Source organism: Pinus tabuliformis, chromosome X, assembly GCF_031772625.1.
Source record: "Pinus tabuliformis cultivar Carrire ecotype Pingquan chromosome X, CPIR1, whole genome shotgun sequence".
NCBI classification, from domain to species: domain Eukaryota; kingdom Viridiplantae; phylum Streptophyta; class Pinopsida; order Pinales; family Pinaceae; genus Pinus; species Pinus tabuliformis.
In genome coordinates this window covers 1054991485-1055000836 of record NC_142308.1, presented here as the reverse complement: position 1 = coordinate 1055000836, position 9352 = coordinate 1054991485, and positions in this window count along the sequence as shown.

Sequence of the window (9352 nt, the reverse complement as noted above, 5' to 3'; positions counted from 1 at the left end):
CTATGACTTCAACTTCTAATGAGACCGTTTTTCTAGCTAATTCTACTTGCAATGAATTCAAAATCATGTAAGGTTTAAAACATATTTTATCAAAATCTTTAAGAGTGGTGGGTGATTGATTAAGTTGTGGAGAACCAATAAATTTCCAACATGAAAGCAACATGATGCAACTCGAAGCACCTTATTCCACAATTGTCCAAAGGATAGCTTTACTCCTAACAACAACTTGGATCATGAATTATAGTTGGGGTGGAAGTTTTGGAGTACAGTTCTCATGATTAAAGATGACAAGAATCGAATTCGAAGGATCTATCCCTCCAACTGTTGTAAGTAAAGACCTATTTTTGGAGGGACGATTCTGTAATACCTCGAGAGTTGACATAGAAGAAGGAGATTGGGCTAAGTCTTCAACTATATTATAGTTTTGTGCATCTCTCACATGAGGATTGAATGCTGATTTGTGAATAACACCTTTAGGAGGTTTAATGGTTAATTAAATCGATGTTACATTTGGAGAAGGATCTGAGGTAGATTGAGTGGAGATGGAAGGTTTATCATTAGCCTTACCATTCGAAGGATTTAGGTTACCATAGTATTTATTTCTTGTAGCCACCATGATATCATATTTATGTTTGGTGGAAGATAACATCATCACCTGGGAAGGGTAAGCTTGATCTCAGGAAACCATATTCATCTCCTAGTTGGAAAAGGGATCTGTTAACATGATATGCACGTTAGATTATGAATTTAGGAATTAATTAACTTCTTCCCAATGTGGACAATCCCAAGTAAAATGTTCCTCATTACAAATAAGTCAAGGATAATGAGGCTTTCATTTGTCATCAAGATATTTATTATTTTGGTTTTCCTGCGGGGAATTTCCTTTCTTATTCTTTCCTTTACCTTTCTCATTACTTCCAAGTTGTTGAGACTTGCCTTTCATAAATTGAATGACATTAATCTCAGAAGTAGTCGCAGGAGTAGCCGAGGATGGGTTTTGAGTAGTCACAACAGGAGATGAACCATATAGTTTACTCATTGTCTGTTGACTAGAAGAACAAATCACACCATCAACAACATGTGATTCTTTAGTGGAGATGGTGGAAAAATATGCTAGGGCTTCAGAGCATTGGGTATCTTTTCATAGAGTGTGCTAGATTGAGTATAAATCAAATCAAGGTATTGGGCACGAACAATGACTTACTCTTCAGTAACAACTTCGCCTTTAGAAACATCTTCAGTTATGGATGGCAGCAAAGATTTAATAAACCATTCGGCCAATAATTGATCGAGAATGAATGTTTTGACTAATCGACGTTGATGCTTCCATTCATGAATATGATCAAATATATGAGTGGAGTCAGACTGTTTCAAAGAGGTCAAAATCTTGGTTCCAATTTCATATCAAATAGGTAAATGGGTCAGAAATGTAGTTTCCAAGGCACTGAAGTTGTTAAATGAAGCTCATGGCAATTCAACATAACACTTAGTTGTTGTACAAGTAAGAGTTCTTTGGAAAATCCATAAACAAATTGAATCATCATTTAAGGGGTTGGATGGACACCATAAATGAGGCCATAACATGAGTGGACGAGTCTTGTCTAGGATTTTCGTTGAATTTTGGAATGTCGCTCAACAATTTGGTAGGAATGACTGACCACCAAGGAGAATGAAAAAGGAAATATGGTAACTCAAGGGTCACAAAAAATGGAAACTTCCTATTAAAGTCCAGTGGAGGATATCATGGGTATGATGGAATGGGTTGAATAATCGATATTTGCATTCCAGGTCAACAAGGAGGATTTTGATAACTAGGATAAACATATCCAGGTTGTCTAGTTCTATGAAAACCTTGAAAATGCTAAAATGGTTGTGTTTAAATCTATTGACCTTGATAAGGAATTTATGGAATACTAGTTTGACCAACAATAATTTGTGGGATACTTTGGAATGGTTTCCCAGAGGGATTTTGCATCATCCCTACATTGGGTTGACTGGTTGGTACTTGTGTCATACCATATAGAAGTGGATTTACTTGCATATGAGGTATAGACTAACCAATTTGTGGTGTTTGTAACACACCTTGAAGAGGCTAGGTAGATGTGATTTGAGAGATCCTAGATATTGGTGGAATAGGTTGTGTTTGAGATACAACCTTGATAGGTTGACTTACTTGAGGTAAACGTTGGGTAGATTGATGTATGGATTGAATATGTTGGCAAGTTGGAACCTGGGTGTGACTGAGGTAGGTTTAGAATTCATAATTTGATTCAAAACCAAACTAGGTTGAATAGGAAATGTAGGATACTGAGGATTAGAAGCCATCCCTAGAAATGGAGGACTTGTAGGAAGAGGACTCGAATAGGATGGAGCACCAACTTGTGGCATTTGATCAACAGAGGGAGAAATTCCAGTAATAGGTTGCTCCCTTGTTGGGGGATAAGGATAATATGGAGTTAACTGCCCCCCAAGAAGAGAGTACCCAGTATAGGATGGAGCAGGATGCTGTAGATGTCCCAATCCACTAATAAATGATCCATATTTTTTCTCCAAAGAAGGTTGGGGCGCAATACGTGGGATAGGTTGTGAGGTGCTCATAAAAGAGGTACCAAATAAAATTCTAGATGAAGATGACAAAGGATAAGTTCATGGAATATTTGGCGCACCATAAAAGGTTCTAGACAGTGACTGGTAGCCAAGTGGCATCGATGTACCACCATACAAATGGGTTTCTAGAAAAGAAACAAAAATAGAAGTAGCTACAACTTTGGTTGACTCACTCATGATAGAAGATACTAGTTGAGAAATTGTCACTGACTTAGTCATGGTTAAAATTCCCAAAGGAGTTTGTTGAGGGAAACTCAAAGGTGATTTGAAACGAGGCATGCTAGGTGAAGGAGTTTGTATTAGAGTATGGGAAGTAAGAAAAGGATAAGCTTGATAAATATGAGTCCCTCTTAAATGATCATGAGATGAAGGTAAATACTCTTCTTCAATAATTTCCTCAATACTGAAAATACCAAGTGGAAGTTGTTCTCCGTTAGGACTGAAATATATAGGTTGTGGTTGATTCAAAGGCAGAGGAAGAGAAGAAGAAGGCCCTGAAGCAATAGGTTCAGTTAACTGAGGTTCCTTGGGTTGTATAACATTAGGTTGTAATGTATTTGAATCTAGAAATTCAAGTTCAATGACCTCAGGTAGTGAAGTTTCAAGGGCTTTAGTTTCGACCACGTTAGACTCACCAACTTGTAAAGATGTAATTTTAGGTTTAGGACTTATGGGAAGCGATGATTCTAGTTGATTGATTTCAGATGTAGTTACAGAAGGAGAAGCTTACGAAGTACCAGTTTCGGTAGTTTGCATATTTTTATTATTACGATGACCAGATGTTTCCTCTGTAGGTAAAGGAGGCAATATTTGCATTCTACACAAATGACAAGGTTGCTAAGGATGTTGTTCCATAATGGATTAATAAAATTTATAAATTAAAGACATAAAATAAAACAAAAGGGTAACTAGGAAGATAATGATTACCAAGTCATTGTGAATTACAGAATACCATTTCCAGTACATGAAAGAAATATCCTTGAATTCTATGTTCGGTGTATCATAGTGGGCAAGTAGGTTGACTCAGTTACCTATGGTAGGATAGAAACCTATAGGGGAATTCAAAAATATACCCGGAGGTACGTGGAAGCACAGTCCATGGTAGTGATGTCTAATGCATCTTGTAGGATAGGTTTTATTCCAATATAATTTTCATACGCAGAGCGCCATAAGATATACCCAAGGGTACGTGGAGAACAATCTGATATACTTACATATGTGGAATATTGAATACCCCCAAAATGTAATGTAGGCAAGTAATGACAACTACTACGTTTAAAGACACCAGAACACATATCTATCGTAGACCTCTATGTGTGTTGTTAATGTTCTAAATTATGCTTAGATTAAAGAGTAAATTTAGAAGTTGATCTTCAATTATGTTTCAGTTTCAAGGCTCACGGTACGAGTTCACCTGAATTACCTCTGATGCAACCAATATGATATTTTAGTTTCAATGAAGATCTATCTTTGAGAGGGAAGAGACAAAGAATAATGCAACAATCAATAATGCAAAAAATAAAGCTTCCTAAACAAACATTTCAATGCAACTTCTCCAATTCAAATTCAAAACCTTATATGTAATGAATTTTTTTTTCTTCTCTTTTAATTTTCAAATGTGATGAAACACAAAATGCATCTAGATCATTGATGAAAGAAATCACACATAATGAGTGTTATGAAACCAGGTCAAGAAAAGATAGAAAAGATAGATCAACGCCTTAGAATTCAGCCTCTTCGAGGGGGCAACCTCCTTTACATTACATAAATGAACAATTCTTGGATGATACAAATGACAAAACCTCCTTTCTATATATAGGAGTCTAAGGAGTCACAATATAATCCAGCCAACCTAACAATAATAATATAAAGCCACAAAAATAACAATAGAGGGATTCTATGGGCACATTAATAACAATATGGGGGCAATGGGGGCACAACAATATAAATAAGGGGTATAACTACAATAGTAATGGGGTAATCACTAGTATTATAGGGACCCAACATGCCCCTCTCCTTCAAAAAAGTCTTGTCCTCAACGCTTGAGTAGTTCTGGATACTTCTGCATAAAATTCTCATCCTCCCATGTGGAATCTTCAACGGATAAGTTCTTCCACTTGATAAGGTACTCTGAAATTGATCGATTTCGTAGCTGTCGAGTTCTTGTTTCTATAACTGCTTCCGGTTCCAATATAATTTTTCCTTCCTCGTCAAGTTCTGGAAATATTGTTTGAACTGGGAGCTTGTTGCCTATAACCTTCTTTAAGCATGAAACATAGAAAACTGGGTGCAATCGAGAAGCTGCAGGAAGCTCCAATTTGTATGCCATAGTACCAATCTTTTACAACACCTTGTACGGACCATAATACTTTGGTGATAATTTATTATCCTTCTTAGCTTGCTTGAGGGACATTTGCTTATATGGTTGTAGCCATAGGAATACCCAATCACCTACATCAAAACTTCTTTCACTGCGATGTTGATCTGCTTGTTGTTTCATTCTATTCTGTGCCAACACGAGGTTATCCTTTAAGAGTTGGAGGACTTGTTGTTGATGTTCGATGTGATGTTACACTGCCTGAACCTTAGAATTTTCTCTTAAATATGATGTGATGGATGGTGGTTGATACCCATAAAGTGCCATAAATGGGATCATTTTTGTTGCTGTATGAAAGGAAGTGTTATACCACCATTCAGCCAGAGGCAAGCATTTGACCTATTGTGTCTGTTTATCAGATACAAAGCAACGAAGATATCCTTCCAAACATTTGTTTACTATCTCAGTTTGACCATCAGATTGAGGATGATAAGATGAGCTATGAGCTAACTGAGTACCAAGACAAGAAAATAATTCTGTCCAAAAATTTCCAGTGAAAATGGGATCTCTGTCACTTACAATAATCTTTGGGTTTCCATGTAGCTTTTGAATTGTTTCCATAAATGCAGTAGAAACTGTACTGGCTTTAATTGGATGTGATAATGCACAAAAGTGTGCATACTTGGTAAGTCTGTCAACTACCACCATGATGACACTCTTTCCCTCAGACTTGGGTAAACCTGTGATAAAATCCATTGATACCTCCTCCCAACGTTGGCTTGGAATGGATAAAGGTTGTAATAGACCCGGTGTCTTAATTGTTTCAACTTTATTTTGTTGGAAAACCAAACATTCTGCCACAAACTTTTGAATATCTGATTTAAGGCCATCCCAAAAAAATTCCTTCTTAACCCTGTGGTAAGTTTTTAAAAATCCTGAGTGCCCTCCTAAGGGAGAAGTGTGCAATTCCATAAGAATCTTTTGTTTTAGCTGGGAATTCTTACAGAGGTATAAGCGATCTTTGTACCATAACGAATCATTTTTCCAGCTAAATGTATCAGACGTACTGGAATCTTGTTGTAGCTTTCGAATAAGTGCCCACACTTCTTCGTCATTCTTCCATTCCTCCCTTGCTTCATTTATCCAATCTGGTTGGATGATAGAAATAGCGCACAACAATGCTTCCACATCCTCATCCTTTCTTGAGAGTGCATCTGCCACCACATTTTGCTTCCCTTTTTTGTAGATGATTTCAAAGTCATAACCCAACATCTTTGTGACCCACTTTTGTTGCTCTTCAGAGGATAATCTTTGTTCTAAAAAGTATTTAAGGCTATCATGATCCGTTTTTACCTTGAAGTGTCTTCCCATTAGGTAGGGTTGCCATTTCTTAAGTGCATGGAGTATTGCCAACATTTCCTTCTCATAAATAGCTTTGCTTAAAAACTTTCCCTTGATTGGATGACTTTCAAAAGCAATGGGTCTTTCATCTTGCATTAGAACAACACCAATTCCATTTCCTGAAGCATCACATTCCACAATAAAGGTTTTTGTGAAGTCCGGTGTAGCTAAGACCGGTGCTTGGCACATTGCCTCTTTAAGATGTTCAAAGGCCTTTGTTGCTTCCGGAGTCCATGAAAATGCATCTTTCTTCAATAATGTCGTTAGAGGTGCTGCTATTCTCCCATAATTCTTAACAAACTTGCGATAATACCCTGTCAACCCAAGAAATCCGCGCAAATGCTTTATGGATGTGGGGATTTTCCATTCCTTAATGGCTTTAATTTTGGTAGGGTCTACCTTAACTCCTTCATGAGATACAATATGACCCAAATATTCCACCTCCTGGACTCCAAAGAAACATTTGGATCTTTTTGCATATAATTGTTTCTCCTCCAATAGTTGTAGCACCCTGTCAACATGTTCAACATGATCCTTCCAAGACTTGCTGTAGATAAGTATATCATCAAAAAATACTAACACAAATTTTCTAAGGAATGGTTTGAAAATTGAATTCATCAAACCTTGAAATGTTGAAGGTGCATTGGTAAGGCCAAAAGGCATGACCAAAAATTCATAATGACCCTCATGAGTTCTAAATGCCATTTTCGGAATGTCTTCAATCTTCATTCTGATTTGATGATATCCTGAACGAAGATCCAACTTGGTGAAGTAAATTGATCCATGCAATTCATCCAGTAATTCATCAATGACAGGAATGGGGAACTTATCTTTAATAGTGAGCTTGTTGAGCTCCCTATAATCTGGACACATGCGCCATGATCCATCCTTCTTGTGCACCAATACTACTGGAGCAGAGAAAGAACTTTGACTCGGTTGAATTATACCAGCCTCTAGCATTTCTGCAACCATACGTTCAATTTCACTTTTTTGGACATCAGGATATCTATATGGCCTGATGTTTGGGGGAACACTTCCTGGAATCAAATGAATAGTATGATCATGATCACGCATAGGTGGGAGACCTTTGGGAGTCTCAAATACCTTAGAATGATTGTCCAGGACTTTTTGGAGATCTGGAGAAATAGATGATTCCAATGTGGAAACATCTAGCGAACATAATTGTGCAATTACACCCCTTTGCTCCTTTTTTAGAAGCTTTGTCATACCATTAGAGCTGATTATCTTTCCTGGTTTTCCTGCAATACCCCTTAATTCAACTTCCTTTCCTTCTGTAGAAAATTTGATGAAAAGTTCTTGAAAATTAAAAGCTATTGTACCCAAGGATTGTAGCCATTGGACTCCTAGTACAACATCAGCACCTCCCATTGGAATGGAAAGCATTGGGCTAGTCAATACATATTCTCCCATGGATAGCTTGATATTATGGCACTTTCCAGAGCAATTTATTGTTCCTCCATTTGCAATCATCACTTGACACTCTGGTGCTGGATATAGGAAGCAATTCAATTCTTTTGCTACCCTACAATGAATAAAATTGTGGGTGCTTCCTGAATCAATCAACACTATTACCTTTTTCTTCTTGATTTGTCCTTCTATCTTGATGGTTTGAGGAGTGGTAATTCCTGCCAATGCATTACAAGATATGGTCGGATTTATTTGTTCTTCATCTAGGCTTTGTTCCTGGAGTATATCCTCTTCTTTTGACCTTTCTTGCTCCTTTTCTTCTTCCTCTTCACAATCTATGTAGAATAATTTCTTCTCAGCACACTTATGACCTTTAGTGTATTTTCTATCACAACTATAACAAAGCCCTTTTGCTCTTTTTTCTTCCAATTGTTGTGGTGTCAACCTTATAGGTTGTGGAAGACTAGGGGCAACAACACTTCCCTCTTTATAGTTGTGAGTGGTATGCTTCCTGGTTGCCATAATTTTGCTTTCCATTTTTCTTGCTAACCTGAATGCCTTCTCTAATGAATCAGGTTCCCAAAGTCGAACATCATGTTGGATATTATCTTTTAAAGACCTTATGAACACATCAATCCTATGCTCCTCTGGAATATCTTTTACCCTTATGTTCAATTTTTGGAACTCCTCAATGTGCTCCATTATTGAACCCTTTTGTTTGAGACTTATCAATTGGCTAAAAAAAGTGTTGCTTTTTGTATCCTCATAATGTGCTATCAATTCTTCCGTAAAAATTGCCCAAGTGATAAATTGTTTACGAGAGCAAAGCCATTGATACCATACAAACTGATTTGGTTCCAAATATAAAGTTGCCATACGTACCTTTTGTGTGTTTTGCACATTATTGAGATCGAAGAACTGCTCCATCTGTAATATCCATGTGGCGGGATCCTTGCCATCAAACTTCCTCATATCGATTTTTGGAATATGGTGGGTCTTCGATCCAACATTAGAGTCTATGGAATCATGATTAACATTTCTTTTGTTCACATCATGAGTTTCCTTTACAACCTTTTCACCATTAGTAAGTATTTCTTGTAGAAAATTTGTCAAATCTGTCTTCAAATCTGTCCTCAAATCTGTCTTCAGATCATCCATCTTAGCTTCCATGCCCTTTATCTTAGATTCCACGCCATTTATCTTAGCATCTGTTAGCTTTTGTGAGCGTGACATTTGTTGCACTTGTTCTTGTAATTTTGATATATCATGTAGCATTTCTTCCTCTTCTTCATGAGTCATGCTAGAGCTTTCAGGTTCCTTACTAGGTGTTTGCATTTTCTTTCCTTGGGGCATCAGTTACCGATAATAATGATTTACTATGCCCTTTGAATTCCTTCAAACCAAGCTTATGCAAAAATTTAAAAAAAAAACTACACACCTTTTTTTACTTTGTAGAAGCTTGATATTGGATCTGATATATCTCTGTAATTTCGAATCATCTAGTTCTAAAATTGTGACCTGTAGTAGCCTTCTATGTTCTCTTTCCAATGCCTCTAGTCTGATCCAAATTGGATTCTCCAAGAAAGAGTTATGCACAAT